Consider the following 17,609-nt stretch of genomic DNA (forward strand, 5'->3'; position numbering starts at 1 on the left):
ACCTGAGTGGCTCCAGAGTCAAACTGCGGTAACTTTGAGTCAGAGGAGTTAAGGCCAAAGTAGAGCTGCACAGAGCCCCACGTCGTGCAAGTGCGCGTCTCCTTCAGAGAAAGGCATGCCGAGGTAGACGAGGCCCCCGGCAGCAACACCCCTGTTCCCTCGCCAGCACCCCGCGCCTCCAGAGCGACTGGCGCAGACGCGAGCGCTGGGCACGTAGCCGGTGGCGCGCACGCTCAGCCTGAGGCCGCACGGGAGGCGGGCTGGCGTGCGCGCCCCCGCGGCGGTGGGCGGGGTCCGGGGCGGGGCCGCAGGAGCAGTAGGTGTTAGCAGCTTGGTAACGACAGGTGCGCTAAGTAGATCACCGGGACTTGTGACAGGGCTGGTAGCAGCGCAGAGGAAAGGCGGCCTTTAGCCAGGTAAGGGCCTTCTCTCTCCACAACCGGAGAGTGCGCGAAGACCCCGGCTTCTCTCCACACCCTCTTTCTCCTTCGACTTTTGGGGCGGGGGGAGTGCAAGGAGTGTGAGTCCTTCCCCCTGGAGATAAGGGGTCGAGGGACGCTGATCCTCCGTTCTTTCCTCACTTCTGGGGCCTGCGCTGGGTGGGGAGTGCTTACGTCGGGCTGAGCCTTTGCAGCCCAAGGGCGGGAGCTGCAAATACCCCGTCCTCTCCCACCGAGAACACTGCATTCTAACTATACTTTCTGGTGTGGTGGAGGAAGGTGGCAATTCATTAAAACTCCAAATACCCTCCTTCCAGGGAAACACTCTAATATTCAACTGCTCTTTTTCCTTCATTTTCAGCCATTCCCTCTCTTTTCGATTTTTTTCTCCCCTTCCATTACGCCAGTTGAACTCTGTTTAAGACACTTACACCCTTTTGAGGAATGTTGAGAATATAGCAGTCCTTGCAGCCGATGTGTCATCCCCGAATCGCTATCGTGTATATGTCGCTGGCACTTGCCCCCGACATATGTAGGTGTTAATGTAAGGTAATTGTACACCCCTGGCTACACATACTAAAGCTTGAAGTTGTAGCTGCTAGGAACGAACCATCTGGCACCCTTCCTAGCCTCCTTACTGATGCTTGCAAGAACGCTTTAGCTGATCCTGGTGAGAGATATTTGAACTACTATTGTCTTGCACCTAACTCCAGCTTTCAAAAGTCTGCCTTGGCCGGGCGCAGTGGCTCACGCCTGTAATCCCAACACTTTGGGAAACTGAGGCGGGAGGATCGCTTGAGCCCAGATGTTTGAGACCAGCCAAGGCAACTTAGCGAGACCCTTGTCTCTACAAGAAATAAATAAATAAATAATAAAAGATAAGTCTGCCTAATCCAGATGGTTCAATTGACTTGACTTTTCAGGTTAGTCAAAGGTACTTAGGGAGTTACCAGTTTTTTTTTTTTTTTTTTTTGAGACGGAGTCTCGTTCTGTCGCCCAGGCTGGAGTGCAGTGGCGCAATCTCGGCTCACTGCAAGCTCCGCCTCCCGGGTTCACGCCATTCTCCTGTCTCAGCCTCTCCGAGTAGCTGGGACTACAGGCGCCCGCCACCACGCCCGGCTAATTTTTTTTGTATTTTCAGTAGAGACGGGGTTTCACCGTGGTCTCGATCTCCTGACCTCGTGATCCGCCCGCCTCGGCCTCCCAAAGTGCTGGGATTACAAGCGTTGAGCCACCGCGCCCGGCCAAGGAGTTACCAGTTTTTAAGACAATGCCCATTTTGGGGAGAGGTTTTCTTTTGCATTAAGTATTCTTTCTTTTGCTCTTGATTAAAATGGTTTAACAGAGTACCTTTTATCAGCTTGGTTACCAGTACTATTCACAAATGCTAAATATTTCAGGAGCCATGAAATACCACCAATCCTTTCTTCTGAGGTATGATGTAGACACAAAAGAACATGACCCCCAACAACATGTTCTAAGTTCCTGTAGAGGTATAACCTGGGTGCAGGATGATCACGTTTTAGATAGATCTTCAAAAAGTTATAGAGTTGGCGTGAAAGAAGGCAAAAAAAAGTGTGTGTTCATATATGTTTTCTTGTTTTACGTTGATAGAACAACATGTAATGTACTAGGTAATTAGGAACTTATTTCATTCTTTGGACAAAATTTTGAGTGCCTTTTGTGTCAGTCCTACTGTGGATTCAAAGTGCCGAACGTCTTTACCCTAAAAGAACTTAAAATCAAATGGGTTAGACAGATCCACATACAATTTATGGTATTAGTGAGGTCATTTCTATACTAGAGGTCAGCCCAGGGTACTGTAGGAGCATAGGGAATATAGGTGTTTTGTTTTGTTTTTTAATTCTCTCTTCTGCTTTTCCTTAAAAACAAAAACCTCTGAGTAATAATGAGTGATTCTCTTCAATCTATGTGTTTGTATCACTTTCATATTTCTTACCCTCTCTTCCTCCAACTCTATGGCCTATGGAAAATGGGATTAGACCCTGTTGTTAATATGGCATTTAGTAAATAGTTGGATCTGTTTCCACTGTTCTGTATTGGGCTGGGAAGTGTTGTTATCAGGTAGTCCCTGGGAAGAGAACAGTATATTGGCAACGTTAGCAAAGGAGTGCCATTTTGTAAAAATTACCTCATTGTATAACTTTCTTTAACTTGGTACACTCAAGCTTTGTTCCAGACTCTGGTTAAAGGTGGGGCTAAATTTCAACCTAATAATTCTAAGAGAAAGCTTCAGAAGCTAAAACAATTCACATCTTGGTGACAGGGGATACTTTTTCCTGCTAAGGTGCCCTCAAAATGTTTTTCTCTTTCTTTTTTTCTTGGGTGGGGAAGACAGGGTAGATAGGTGGGTGGGGAAAAATGTTTTTAAGTATAATTTTGACTACCGTTTCTTCAGGTTTTAAATTCTTTTATTTTCTCTGATATTTTTCACCAGTTAACTGCAATTAACTTAGAGCCCCTGTACCAAAAAAATTTATCAAAGACATACACACACAGACACAAAAGAATATTGAGAGTGTGGGAGTTCATTAGACATCTTTGACATAATAGGGCACCTAACCACAAATTGAAAGAATTTGTTATCATTTAAATTGACAGTGAAACTAGTTTCAGGCATTCTTAATTCCATTCCACTATTAGATAGATGACTTTTAGATTAGAATTGTACCCTTTCTGCAGATAGGAAAATGTATAACTTGAGTCCTAAGTCAGTAATTTCCATTAGAAAAGACAATTTTTTTTTTTTTGAGACGGAGTCTCACTTCTGTCACCCAGGCTGGAGTGCAGTGGTGCTATCTCGGCTCACTGCAAGCTCTGCCTCCCGGGTTCACACCATTCTCCTGCCTCAGCCTCCCAAGTAGCTGGGACTACAGGCACCCGCCACCACGCCCGGCTATTTTTTGTATTTTTAGTAGAGACAGGGTTTCACTGTGTTAGCCAGGATGGTCTCGATCTCCTGACCTCGTGATCTGCCCGCCTCGGCCTCCCAAAGTGCTGGGATTACAGGCGTGAGCCACCGTGCCCGTCCTAGAAAAGGCAATTGTTTTTTAAGTTTGCTATTGTCTTTCACTGTATGTTTTTTGATAGAAAATTAAGGTACTTCATTTTAGATTGCATACAGTAATCTCCAGGTGAGGTTACTTAACATAGCCTCTTCAGGTTATTAACAGACCAGTGGTTGTAAATGAAGTAGTTTCTACTTAATGATTATGGAGTTGAGATTCTATGGTGGATGATACTCTTGGTAGGACCATACTGATGAGTTTATTCTGAAGCTGGGTGCAGAGTCCTCAAGACTCAGTCAAATTATTGTGCTACTGAAGACCTCTTTTCATAAAAAGGATGGAGTTTGACCTAACAAGCAATCTATTATTCAGCATGTCAGATGATTTCCTGACACGTGAAAACTTTCTAGAGACTTCCCGTGTCCACTCATAAGAAGTTAACATGGGCCGGGCGCGGTGGCTCAAGCCTGTAATCCCAGCACTTTGGGAGGCCAAGGTGGGCGGATCACGAGGTCAGGAGATCGACAGCATCCTGGCTAACACGGTGAAACCCTCTCTCTACTAAAAAATACAAAAAAAATTAGCTAGGCGTGGTGGCGGGCGCCTATAGTCCCAGCTACTCGGGAGGCTGAGGCAGGAGAATGGCGTGAACCCGGGAGGCGGAGCCTGCAGTGAGCCGAGATCGCACCACTGCAATCCAGCCTGGGGGACAGAGCGAGACTCTGTCTAAAAAAAAAAAAAAAAAAGAAGTTAACATGATACCATGAAAATTTTACATTCTTTTGATTTTCTTTTAAACAATTTCTTAATACTACTTCCCTGAAACTAAGAACTTTCATCTTTAGGGGAAAATAAGATGCAACTTTTTTGTACTTCTGATAACAACTGTGGATCTATTTTCCCCCTTAATTATTCTGTAACAGAGCTTATGATATGGAAAAATTTACAGTCCTTCAAATATGTTTTGTCTTGCACAGAGTATTGCCATTTTTGTTTCCTTACCCATTAATTAGTCCCAATATCCGTTGTACTTAGTTTTAGATTTCCACAATCTTTTTTCTTTTTCCATAAACTGAAATTCAAGCTAATGCCCCGGGACTTCTTTATTTCATAGTCAGTTTTACTAAACAGGTAATATTTGCCCAGATTTGGCGTCTGAGCAAAAATTTGGCTTCCAGCGCTAGAGGAAAGCTGTCTGTCCATGCATAGTATCCAGTGATTTCTGTCTAATGGCCCCTTGCTGTCCCCTTCCTTACCCCTTGGCAATAATTGACCAAGCGAACAACTTGTCTAGTTCTTCCTTTCATTTGCTTTTCTTGACATGACTACTATCTGGTTCTCCATTTTCTAATCTAACCACTTACTCCCATACTCCATTAACTCAGTCTTTTTGCCCCTTAAATGCCGGGTTCACCATAGCCCTGCTCAGCTTCCTATTCTCACTATATTTTCTCCCTTTATAATCTTATTTCTTTACATGACTTCCACTATCACCTCCATGTAAGTGGCCTGAAAATTTATCTTTTTAAAAAACTTTTTTCATATTGTATATATAATTCTTGTTTTATTTTCATATATGCCAACACATTTAAAAATAAAAATTATAGATATTTATATTATTATAAAATAAAAATTATATATGTTTATTATAGAAAATGTGGAAAAAACAGGCCGGGTGTGATGGCTCATGCCTGTAATCCCAGCACTTTGGGAGGCTGAGGAGGATGGATCACTTGAGGTCAGGAGTTTGAGACCAGCCCGGCCAACATAGTGAAACCCCATCTCTACTAAAAATACAAAAATTAGCTGGGTGTGGTGGCGCACGCCTGTAGTCCCAGCTACTGTGGAGGCCGAAGCAGGAGAATCCCTTGCACCCAGGAGGCAGAGGTTGCAGAGAGCCAAGCTCATGCCACTGCACTCCAGCCTGGGTGACAAAACAAGATTCCATATCAAAAAAAAAAAAAAAAAGAAAGAAAAAACAAATTATAAAGAAGACAAAATAACCCATATTCCATAATCTGTTCCAGAGAGATCTATCATTCAGTGATTTTGTTTTCTTTGATATACACACACTCACATAAACGCAAAGGTAATTGAACTCATACTGTTGCAGTAGATATAGTTTTGTGTCTGATTTTTTTGCTTTATATTATTTTTCATAGCATCAAAAATTTTTGAAAACATTTAAATGAATATTTAATCTCCATTGTAATCTATTTAATAATTTATTATGTTGAGGTTGCATAATTTAATTGTGTTTTGGTTTTACATTAAATGAAAACAATTGAGAACAAATTTATGCATAAATCTTTGCGCAAATCACTCATTATTTCCTTAGGTTAGATTCCCAGAGGTTGAATTACCAGGTCAAGGGGTGTGGAAATTTAAAAATACTAAACCTGCTCCCAAATTGCTTTTTGTAAAGATTAGACTAATTAACGTTCTCAACTGCAGTGATTGTGAGTGCCCATCTTAGTGCAGCCTTGGTAACATTGAATATTATTATTATTTTTGAGATGGAGTCTCGCTGTGTCGCCCAGGCTGGAGTGCAGTGGCATGATCTTGGCTCACTGCAAGCTCTGCGTACCAGGTTCACGCCATTCTCCTGCCTCAGACGCCTGAGTAGCTGGGACTACAGGTGCCTGCCATCACACCTGGCTACTTTTTTTTTTTTTTTGTATTTTTAGTAGAGACGGGGTTTCACCGTGTTAGCCAGGATGGTCTCAATCTCCTGACCTTGTGATCTGCCCACCTCGGCCTCCCAAAGTGCTGGGATTACAGGCATGAGCCACTGCACCCAGCCTGTCTGGCTAATTTTTGTGTTTTTTAGTAGAGACAGGGTTTCACCATGTTGATCAGGCTGACCTCAAACTCCTGACCTCAGGAGATCTGCCCACCTCGGCCTCCCAAAGTGCTGGGATTACGGCGTGAGCCACCGCACCCGGCCTGAATATTATTTTTTAATCTTTACTAATTTGATAGGCAGCAGTGAATTAATTTGTATTTCTTTGCTTGTGAGAGAGAACATTTTTCATACATTCATTTCTGTTTCTTCTGTGAATTATGTCTGGGTTAATCCCATTCCCATTTTTATTTGGGTGTTAACATTTTAATTATGTTGGTTTTTTGTTTGGTGTTCTTTTATTTGGAGCGTTTTGTAGGGGAAGCACAGGCTTTTATTAGACCAAATAGAGTGAGTGGAGTGATAAAGTGGAAAGTATACAGAAGTTGGAACTGTGGTGTTATAAATGCCCATTGTTTTGAGGGGCCAGAGCTTGTGATCAATGAAGCAGTACTGCAGAATGGAAAGGGTGCTGTTTGAGAGTCAGGATTCCCAACTTAATGTTGTCATTAGCCAATCAGGTGATCTTGGACAAGTCACTGATTCATTGACTCAGAGCCTCATCTGTAAAATGAGAGGGTTGGGCTTTTGATCCCCAAGACTGGACAACCTCTGTGCTGAAAGGATGACTTTGGAGCTACTACTGTTCACTAGACATTCTGGAATTACTTTGTCTCATCTCTAACCTTTCACCTAATTTTAGATATATACAGCCTGAGGAAAGACTGGATGCAGTAAAGGCAGTTTCCACCAGAGTAGCAAGGGGAGCCTGGGGACAGTTTAATTTGTTTGTGCCCTTTAACTTTCAGGAAAATAGAAGTATAAAAAAAAATTGAGGCCGGGCGCGGTGGCTCACGCTTGTAATCCCAGCACTTTGGGAGGCCGAGGCGGGTGGATCACGAGGTCAGGAGATCGAGACCACGGTGAAACCCCGTCTCTACTAAAAATACAAAAAATTAGCCAGGCGTGGTGGCGGGCGCCTGTAGTCCCTAGGGTACATGTGCACAATGTGCAGGTTTGTTACATATGTATCCATGTGCCATGTTGATTTCCTGCACCCATTAACTCCTCATTTAGCATTAGGTATATCTCCTAATGCTGTCCCTCCCCCCTCCCTGAATGAGGTTCTTGCTGTGGGGGTTGGGGGAAGAAAATAAAAAAAAAAGAAGTCAAAAAGATTGGTATTTTTTTAGGCATTCCCATAGACTGACACTTGGAAACTGGTAAGATAAAATCACAGAAGCCCTGCTGACCTGTGCCACAAAACTCCATTATCTACAATGTATGTGAAAAATGTCTCATTTTGTGACTAAAGGGTGTACGTCTCCAAGGCAAGTTATTTAACAACTTCTTCTACTTCATACAGAACCATTCTTAGTGTTTTTCTTTGTGATTTGTATAAACTCTTCTATTTTAAGAATATTAATTTTTTGTCCTGTGGTCAAATATTTAACCAGTTTACCTTTTAATTTTGTATATAGTATATTATTACTTATCTATAGAATTTTTTTTTTTTTTTTTGAGACAGGGTGTCACTCAGTCACCCAGGCTGGAGTGCAGTGGCACGATCTCGGCTCACTCTAGCCTCCGCCTCCAGGGTTCAAGTGATTCTCGTGCCTCAGCCTCCCAAGTAGCTGGGATTACAGGCACATGCCACCACGCCTAGCTAATTTTTGTATTTTTAGTAGAGACAGGGTTTCTCCATATTACCCAGGCTGGTCTTGAACTCCTGACCCAGGTAATCTGCCCGCCTCGGCCTTCCAAAGTGTTACAATTACAGGCGTGAGCCACTGCACACAGCCTGGATTTTTAAATTTGAGATTTCTTCTGGTGCTGTGATGTTTAGAAGGCCTTCACCATCCAGAGATTGGTTAAATACTCACTTTCATTTCCTTCTGATTTTTACCGTTTTATACTTTAATTCTTTAATTTGTATTAAACTTACTTTGAAGTACCAAACCAATATGTTTAATGCCTTTGTACATCTGAGCTCCAGATCTGTATTTCCAGCTACCTGTTAGGCTATGTGGATAGTCCCTGTACGCCATGCATCTGCATACACCCAGTTTCACTAAGGAGAAAGCTTGAGGTTGTCTTTACTGATTTAATACTTTTCTCCACCCACATTTAATCAATCCCCAAGTTTGGCTGATTCTGCCCCAGCAGTGATAAGGGCTCTTTAATCAGTCTTCTAGTTCAGATTCCCATTTTTTGTTTTTTGCCAGAGTCGTTGAGTAAGCCTTAGAGTTGGCTTCAGTTTTTCCCTTGCAGAAAAGTTACCAGAGTTGTCATTAAAAAAAAAAAAAAAAAGCACTGATTTTCAAAATATGGTTCCTTTAATTGCCTGTGTTAGAATTACCTGACAGTGGTTAAAAAGGTAGAGAGGTAGAGTCTCAGGTCCCACCTAGACCTGCAGATCAGTGTGTCTGAGGGATGGGCCTGGGAACCTGGGGTTTATCAAGTACCTCAAGAGATTTATATACAAACTTAAGGGGAGACAATGCCTAAGTTAATTCAGTTGAACTTTCTGACATGCTCTTCAAGACACCCACACCCCCACTCTGGCAGCCTATTCTTTTAGGCTTATCTCCCACAACACTACCCACCCACCTGGCACTGTGACCCTACAATAATTCTCTGTTTCCTGGACCTGCCCAGTTCTTTCCTGCCTCTGTGCCTTTGCTCATGCAGTTCCCACAGCCTCATGCTCCTCCCCTTCCCCACCCTCTTGTTGAAATCCTTTTCCTTAAGAGCCCAAATCCAATGCTACCTTTTTAAATTTTTTTAATAAAAAAAGCCTTTTTTAATTTCTTCTACTTGAATCAGTGGCTCCCTCCCCAGTCTTTATACTTAACACTTGATTTTTGCTTCATTTCTTACCTTACTTAATGTCACTATTTATAAATTATTGCTTCCTTGTAAGATTATAAGCCTTTTAGGTATGAGAACCTTCCCCTTCCTTTTCATTTTGTGGTCATTATGCACATGTAAACAATTAAGAACTCACTTATTTTATTTTATTTTATTATTTTGAGACACAGTTTCATTCTGTCCCAGGCTGGAGTGCAATGGCGCAATCTCAGCTCACTGCAACCCCCACCTCCTGGGTTCAGGTGATTCTCGTGCCTCAGACCTCCGGAGTAGCTGGGACTACAGGCACGTGCCACCATGCCTGGCTAATTTTTTTTTTTTTTTTTTTGTATTATTAGTAGAGACAGGGTTTCACCATGTTGGCCAGGCTGGTCTCGAACTCCTGGCCTCAAGTGATCTGCCCACCTCAGCTTCCCAAAGTGCTGGGATTATAGGCATGGGCCACCGCACCTGGCCAAAGTACTCATTCAGTACATGAAATATATCTGATCTTGCAAATACACTTTTATATAACAATGTTTGGCTTTGTATCACACATAGAATAAAATTGAAATCCTTTAGCGTTGCTTATTAATCCTTATTTAATCTGACTACTACTCATCTCTGTGTCATCGCATACTTCTCACTCATTTCCTAGCTATATTATTCCTTCCTCAGGGCCTTTGCATTTGCTTTCCTCTGCCTGGAAAACTCCCCCATCTATTCTCTTCACCTTGCTGGCTGCATATGTTCTCCCCATCGTTCAGGTTTCAGTTCAAATGTCATTCACTCAATGAGGCCTTCCCTGATCACTGCCTAAAGAAGCTGTTCGTGTCCCTGTTCCTACCACAACCTCCAGTTACTCTTTTTGTATTTCCTTCACACCACTAATCACAGTCTTTAATTGTCCTGCTTCTCCAGTGGAATGGAAATTTCATGAGAGTAGAGACCATGCCTGTCTTTTTTTTTTTGAGATGGAGCCTCACTCTGTCACCCAGGCTGGAGTGCAATGGCACGATCTTGACTCACTGCAACCTCCACCTCCCAGGTTCAAGAGTCTCCTGCTTCAGCCTCCCAAGTAGCTGGGACTACAGGCGCCCGCCACCACACCCAGCTAAATTTTTTATTTTTGGTAGCGACAGGATTTCACCATGTTGACCAGGATGGTCTCCATCTCTCAACCTCATGATCCGCCTGCCTTGGCCTCTCAAAGTGCTGGGATTACAGGCGTGAGCCACCGCGCCCGGCCTTCTCTGTCATTTTTAACATTATATCTTCAGCACGTGGAACACTGCCGAAGACTTGGTAAATGCTAAATAAATATTTGTTGAATGAGTGAATAAGCCTTGAAGATGGACTTTTCATTTGGACAAGTCTTGTTTTGGTTTGCAATCCAAAGTGTTGTATTTTTTTTAACTGGACAACAGCTGAGGTCGGTCCATCTGGGTTCAAATCAGGTAGCAGTCTCTGAGGAGTTCGGAAGGTAACAGGACAAAAGTTTGGATACTGTGACAACCAGGATTCAGTTCCATCTGAGTGCAAGTTTTCCAAAGTGTTTCCAGGATCCAGGCCACTATTTTCCTACCACTATAACCATCTACTTCCCAGGTTGTTACTCTGGATTATACTGGTCTATCAACTCCTGTTACATTTTTAAAAGCCACTGTGGCAAAACTAAAACCCAATTACTGGAATCCACAAACAACCAGAAGTTTTCTTCTGTTTTCATTCTCTAGGAGAAAAATTAGAAAGCTATCTAGAATCTTCAAGAAAAAATGAAATGATTTTTCATTGTACTTACTATTAACACATGCTCTGAAATAGGACAGTGTACTGATTAGAAAGATTTTCAGCAACAGCTTTAAACAAAAGGTTTCTTATTAACATCTAGTTGAACCAGACATTATAACAAATTAGTTCTAATTTCTATTTCTTTTCATTGGTTAGTCTTTTTTAATTCCATTTTTTTTTTCTTAATGCTGGCTTGAAGTTTTATTTAAAATAATGCTTTGTATAGTAGCTGATAGTTTTCAAAGTACTTTTGCTTTTATCCTTTCATTTAGTCCTCATAACCATCCTGTGTGAATCAATATCTGTTTTTGAGATGAAGAGATTGAGACCCAAAGACAGTGATGATGTTTCCCATGCCAGCTGAAAGACCGCTACCCAGCAAATGCCTCTCAATAACTGTTTTCTACAGTCCCGAATTGGATGTAGCTTTTAGAGCTAAACATTAAAATTCAGTTGAAACAGTAACATTAATATGTTTATAACCAGGCCAGGTGTGGTGGCTCACGCCTGTAATCCCAGCACTGTAGGAGGCCAAGGCTGGCAGATCACTTGAGGTCAGGAGTTCGAGACCAGCCTGGCTAACGTGGCAAAACCCTGTCTCTACTAAAATTACAAAAATTAGCCTGGGAGACAGAGTAAGACTCCCTCTTAAAAAAAAAAAATGTTTATAACCAATTCTTTTTTTTTTTTTTGAGACAGAGTCTTGCTCTGTTGCCCAGGCTAGAGTGCAGTGGCGTGATCTCTGCTCACTGCAAGCTCCACCTCCTGGGTTGACGCCATTCTCCTGCCTTAGCCTCCCGAGTAGCTGGGACTACAGGCACCCGCCACAACGCCCGGCTAGTTTTTTGTATTTTTTTTTTTTTTTTAGTAGAGAAGGGGTTTCACCATGTTAGCCAGGATGGTCTCAATCTCCTGACCTCGTGATCTGCCCACCTCGGCCTCCCAAAGTGCTGGGATTACAGGCTGAGCCACCGCGCCCGGCCCTATAACCAATTCTTAATAAGATACCTAGCATTGGTCCAGATAAGTAGCCAAATTTTATCACTTGTGTGGCTGTGTGATTTGGTACACCTTTATGTGATCAGCCTCAGTGATGCTTGTCCTTGATTAAGGCATTGTTATGTGGTAGCTTCTCAGATTTTTTTTTTTTTTTTTTTTTTTTTTTTTGAGACAGAGTTTCGCTCTTGTTGCCCAGGCTGGAGTGCAATGGCACGATCTCTGCTCACTGCAACCTCTGCCTCCTGGGTTCAAGCAATTCTCCTGCCTCAGCCTCCCAAGTAGCTGGAATTACAGGCAAGCACCACCATGCCCGGCTAATTTTTTTATATTTTTAGTACAGACGGCGTTTCTCCATGTTGGTCAGGCTGATCTCGAACTCCCGAACTCAGGTGATCCGCCCGCCTCGGCATCCCAAAGTGCTGGGATTATAGGCATGAGCCACCGCACCTGGCCAACTTCTCTTTTAAAGAAAAGAAGGATTAAAGAACTTGAGAAGAGTCACTTTTCAGTAAACCCATTTTAATTCTCCTGCTTGAAGCGATTGGTTAAACTGATCTGAACTGACTCTTCAGATTGAGCAAGTCCTGAAAAAAAGCACATCATCTAAAATTTCAGATAAGAATGGAAGCCAGGCCCTTCCTGAAAATGTCCAGAAGTGAAACTAAGAAGCCCTGTATTTGGGGAAAACTTGATTAGTTATTAAGGACAAAGGGCTGCTATAAGAAGGTTGTATCTTTAACAGAAGGAGCCTTCCTAAAATAAGTGTATGTGTTTCTTTTGCTTTGAGATTGTAAAGAAGACTCCTTAATTAACTACTTTGCCTTAATGAAGCATGTAATTGGCAAGACTTGTGAGCATGTAGTTTCTAGGCAGATTTTCAGTTATGTAGGTGGGCCTTTGCTGAGATGTGTGGCAATTCAGTACTAGTGTAACACTGTTTTTCATTCATATAACAGATATTTATTGAGCCCCTACATGTTCCAGGCACTGGTATTCGGTACATCTGATGTTAAAGTATGGAAAGGTACAAGGGTTAAAGGAGAAATATGCTGTTCAGAGGAAGTCTGTGCTTTGTTGTAATGGTCTTGGTCAATTGTAAATTTCCACATTCTTTTTCTAATTAGCTATGTTTTACTCTTTACCTTAAATTCAAAGCTAGTGACTTAAATGATCCGTTTTTCTACTTACTGAAAGAAATTTTTCTTACTATGTGTGAAAAAAACTACTGAAAAAAAAAAAAACACAAAGAAAACCTCACTTCGTTGGATTATGTTTGCCCTTAGAATAAGTTAATGATCAGCTGGGATGGGGAGGGAAGGAACCAAATGAACAAATAACAAATTTTATTAATTGGGAGAGAGGTAGAGTTAGACTTGAATTTGATCTGGTAATTTTTTTAATTTAAAGGGAAAAAAATGATTAGGAAAGTTCTTGGGTGGTTCTTCATGACCTACAAATTTTAGACCAAAGTCAGTTGTTTTTGTTTTTCAAGATAGAGTCTTGCCCTGTCGCTGAGGCTGGATTGCAGTGGCGCAATCTCGGCTCACTACAAGCTCCGCCTCCTGGGTTCATGCCATTCTCCTGCCTCAGCCTCCCGAGTAGCTGGGATTATAGGCGCCCGCCACCACGCCTGGCTAATTTTTTGTGTTTTTAGTAGAGATGGGGTTTCACCGTGGTCTCGATCTCCTGACCTCATGATCCGCCCGCCTCGGCCTCCCGAAGTGCTGGGATTACAGGCACCCAAAGTCAGTTTTTAAAGGCTGTAACTGAGGTTACTCTTTTTTACCTGTCTAAATAAGATATGTGAAGATTACCACAATTATGTAAAAAACTAATTTGGGGTTCATAAGCACAAGAAGATAAGATATTCACATGAATGAATAAGGTAATAGAAGCCCTATGGGAAGGTTATAGTTATATTCTCTTCAACATAGAGTTCTTTTTTTTTGTTTTGTTTTTGTTTTGAGATAGGGTCTCACTTTGTTGCCCAGGCTGGAGTACAGCGGCGTGATCTTGATTCACTGCAACCTCCACCTCCAAGGCTGAAGCGATCCTCCCACCTCAGCCTTCTGAGTAGCTGGGATTACAGGCTCAAGCCACCACACCTGGCTAACTTTTATTTGTTTGTATTTTTTGTAGAGATGGGGTTTTGCCATTTTTCCCAGGCTAGTCTTGAACTCCTGAACTCAAGCAATCTATCCTCCTTGGTCTCCCAAAGTGCTGGGATTACAGGCGTGAGCCACTGTGCCTGGCCCAACTTAGAGTTCTTACAGAGGTGTTGATGTGTTGATAATACCTAAAATTTTATCGCCCCCTTTTTTTTTTTTTTGACAGAGTTTCACTCTTGTTGCCCAGGCTAGAGTACAATGGCGTGATCTTGGCTCACTGCAACTTCTGCCACCGGGTTCAAGTGATTCTCCTGCCTCAACCTTCCCGAGTAGCTGGAATTATAGGCACGTACTACCACGCCTGGCTAATTTTGTATTTTTAGTAGAGACGGGGTTTCTCCATGTTGGTCAGGCTGGTCTCGAACTCCTGACCTCAGGTGATCCGCCCACCTCGGCCTCCCAAAGTGCTGGGATTACAGTCATAAGCCACCGTGCCCAGCCTTTTTTTTTTTTTTTTTTTTTTTTTTTTTGCTCTTGTTGCCCAGGTTGGAGTGCAGTGGTGTGATCTCAGTTCACTGCAACCTCCGCCTCCCAGGTTCAAGCGATTCTCCTGCCTTAGCCTCCCAAGTAGTTGGGATTACAGCCATGCGCCACCATGCCTGGCTAATTTTTTGTATTTTTAGTAGAGACGGGGTTTCTCCATGTTGGTCAGGCTGGTCTCAAACTGGTAACCTCAGGTGATCCTCCCGCCTTGGCCTCCCTAAGTGCTGAGATTACAGGTAGGAGCCACCGCGCCCGGCCCTTAAATTTTATCCATAAGAGATATAACTTTTACAGATTTAGACTTTATGGTACAGAAAAATGGTGTCAGGTCTTTGATCATATCTGGTGTTCCTGGTAGTAACCATCAGTTTCTCAGAGATTATTACATTAGAGATATTCTCTTTTTATCGGTGATTTAACAGAAATAAGCTGACCCTGAAATATCATGTACGCTAGAACTGCTTTTCTGGTTTATTTTCCATGCTGGAGATCATTTTGTTTCCAGGCCAGCCTCCTAAAAAATGAAAAGAGCTAACATTTATTTAACGTCTTTGGGCCTCAGTTTCTTCATCTGAATATTATTCAATAATACACTTACATAAAGTGAGTCGGTAATACTTCTGAGTGTGTTACTGTGAAGATTAAATAAGTTATATATGCAAAACAATTAAGACAGTATCTGACACATGGTAAATGGTCAATAAATGTTAGGTATTTTTATTACCACCACTGCTATCATTATTAAGTACTTATTTTAGCAATGTGCTAAGAGAACATTTTAGTGATGATGAAACTAAGGCTTAGAGTAATTTTCCTCATGTTACCCAGTAAGTGTGTGGTAGACTCAATATGTAGACTTGAGCCAAAAGGAGCCTTGGGCAGAGTTGGCTTAGATGTGGAACAGACTGGGCCGGGCGCGGTGGCTCACGCCTGTAATCCCAGCACTTTGGGAGGCCGAGGGGGGTGGATCACAAGGTCAGGAGATAGAGACCATCCTGGCTATCACAGTGAAACCCCATCTCTACTAAAAAATACAAAAAATTAGCCGGGTGTGGTGGCAGGTGCCTGTAGTCCCAGCTACTTGGGGAGGCTGAGGCAGGAGAATGGCGTGAACTCGGGAGGTGGAGCTTGCAGTGAGCCGAGCTAGTGCCACTGCACTCCAGCCTGGGCAACAGAGCGAGACTCCGTCTCAAAAAAAAAAAAAAAAAGATGTGGAACAGGCTGGGGCATCTGGCCCAGCCTTTAATATTCCTAGTTTCAAGACTCCTAAAGGATAAGACCAGTCCAGACAGCCCCTAAATACTGGGAAGATGTGGTTTGTAATATGTCATTAGAACATGGACATTATGGTCTGTGGGATTGTTTCAAATCCTAGTTCTATCAGTTATTAGCTCTGTGACTTTGAGCAAGTTATTGAACATTTCTAGAGCCTTAGTTTCTTCCTCTGTAAAATGAGAATAATAAATATTTGCTGGCCAGGTGCGGTGGCTCATGCCTATAATCCCAGCACTTTGGGAGGCCAAGGTGGGAGGATCGCTTGAGCCCAGGAGTTGGAGACGAGCCTGGGCAACGTAGCAAGATCTTGTCTCTTACAATAATAATAATAATAATTGCTTCATGGCAGTGTAAGAATTAATAAGATCAAATGGAATGAGATAACATGTAAAGCACCTGGCATATGGCCAGTACTCAATAACCCATCCTCAGGCTTATGCTCAAGGGGTTCAAACTTGTACCTGATTCTGACATTATCTGTCTAGATGGTAAGCAGTTAGGGTCTAGGTCTGCAAAAATTAACATGTTTGGACTCCATGTGAGAGGTTCAGATTCCATAGGTGATCCTGATACTCAGAATGCCACCCTTATCGGAAAGCACTAGACTGGGTGGTGGAGGGTAGCAGCAGTGATCCTCTCTCAATGCCTGGGCTGTCAGTGTCAGTCAGGCTTCTTACAGGGCTGTGCTCTGCTTAGAATATTAATGAGCAGTCAGGGGTGGGTGTTCTGCAAAAGGGAACTCCATAGAAACGAGGCTCTCATCTGTATAGTCAAGCGGCATTTTTGTTTGGAAAGAATATTAATGAGATCTGGATAAGAATCAGACACCAGGAAAGGACAGCTGCTGTGAGAGGCAAATCCAATTGTACAAGGAGTTACACATGATATTCAGAAAGTCCTTGTGTAATTAAAAAAAAAAGTAATTAAGTTGTAGAGATAATAAACAATTTATAAATGACGTTAAAAAAAAAATAAATGTGGCCGGGCACGGTGGCTTACGTCAGTAACCCCAGCAGTTAGGGAGGCAGAGGTGAGAGATAGGTTGAGGCTAGGGGTTTGAGGCCAGCCTGGGCAACATAGTGAGACCTCATTCTTCACGAAAAGGAAAAATAGGCAGGCTGGGTGTGGTGGCTCATGCCTGTAATCCCAGCACTTTGGGAGGCCGAGGCAGGTGGATCACAAGGTCAAGAGATCAAAACCATCCTGGCCAACATGGTGAAACCCCATCTCTACTAAAAATACAAAAATTCGCTGGGCGTGGTGGCATGCACCTGTAGTCCCAACTACTCAGGAGGCTGAGGCAGGAGAATTGCTTGAACCCAGGAAGTGGAGGTTGCAGTGAGCCAAAATTGCACCACTGCACTCCAGCCTGGTGACAGAGCGAGACTCTTGTCTCAAAAAAAAAAGTAAATGTTGCCAGGGGGCACAGTGATTCACAACTGTAATCCCAGCACTTTGGGAGGCCAAGGAGGGCGGATCATCTGAGGTCAGGAGTTTGAGACTAGCCTGGCCAACATGGTGAAACTCTATCTCTTAAAAAAAATACAAAAATTAACTGGGCGTGACCGGGTGCAGTAGTTCACACCTGTAATCCCAGCACTTTGGGAGGCCAAGGTGGGTGGATCACGAGGTCAGCAGATCGAGACCATCCTGGCTAACATGGTGAAACCCCATCTCTACTAAAAATACATATAAAATTAGCTGGGCGTTGTGGGGGACACCTGTAGTCCCA

General features: G+C 42.8%; 1 protein-coding gene across 7 annotated transcripts in view; it reads left to right on the plus strand.

The window, feature by feature from the left end:
- Positions 1 to 307: 307 nt before the first annotated feature.
- Positions 308 to 17,609, plus strand: part of LIMA1 (LIM domain and actin binding 1) — a 106,464-nt gene continuing 89,162 nt past the window's right edge. For 4 of the 7 annotated variants that reach the window (XM_055294888.2, XM_055294889.2, XM_055294891.2 and 1 more), the window contains exon 1: positions 309 to 416. The gene's annotated coding sequence lies outside the window, so the exon portion shown is untranslated. Of the gene's footprint in view, positions 417 to 17,609 lie in introns of all 7 variants that reach the window. The other 3 variants (XM_055294890.2, XM_055294892.2, XM_055294896.2) reach the window with 1 other exon arrangement.

The sequence above is a fragment of the Symphalangus syndactylus genome, chromosome 10, assembly GCF_028878055.3.
Source record: "Symphalangus syndactylus isolate Jambi chromosome 10, NHGRI_mSymSyn1-v2.1_pri, whole genome shotgun sequence".
Classification (NCBI taxonomy): domain Eukaryota; kingdom Metazoa; phylum Chordata; class Mammalia; order Primates; family Hylobatidae; genus Symphalangus; species Symphalangus syndactylus.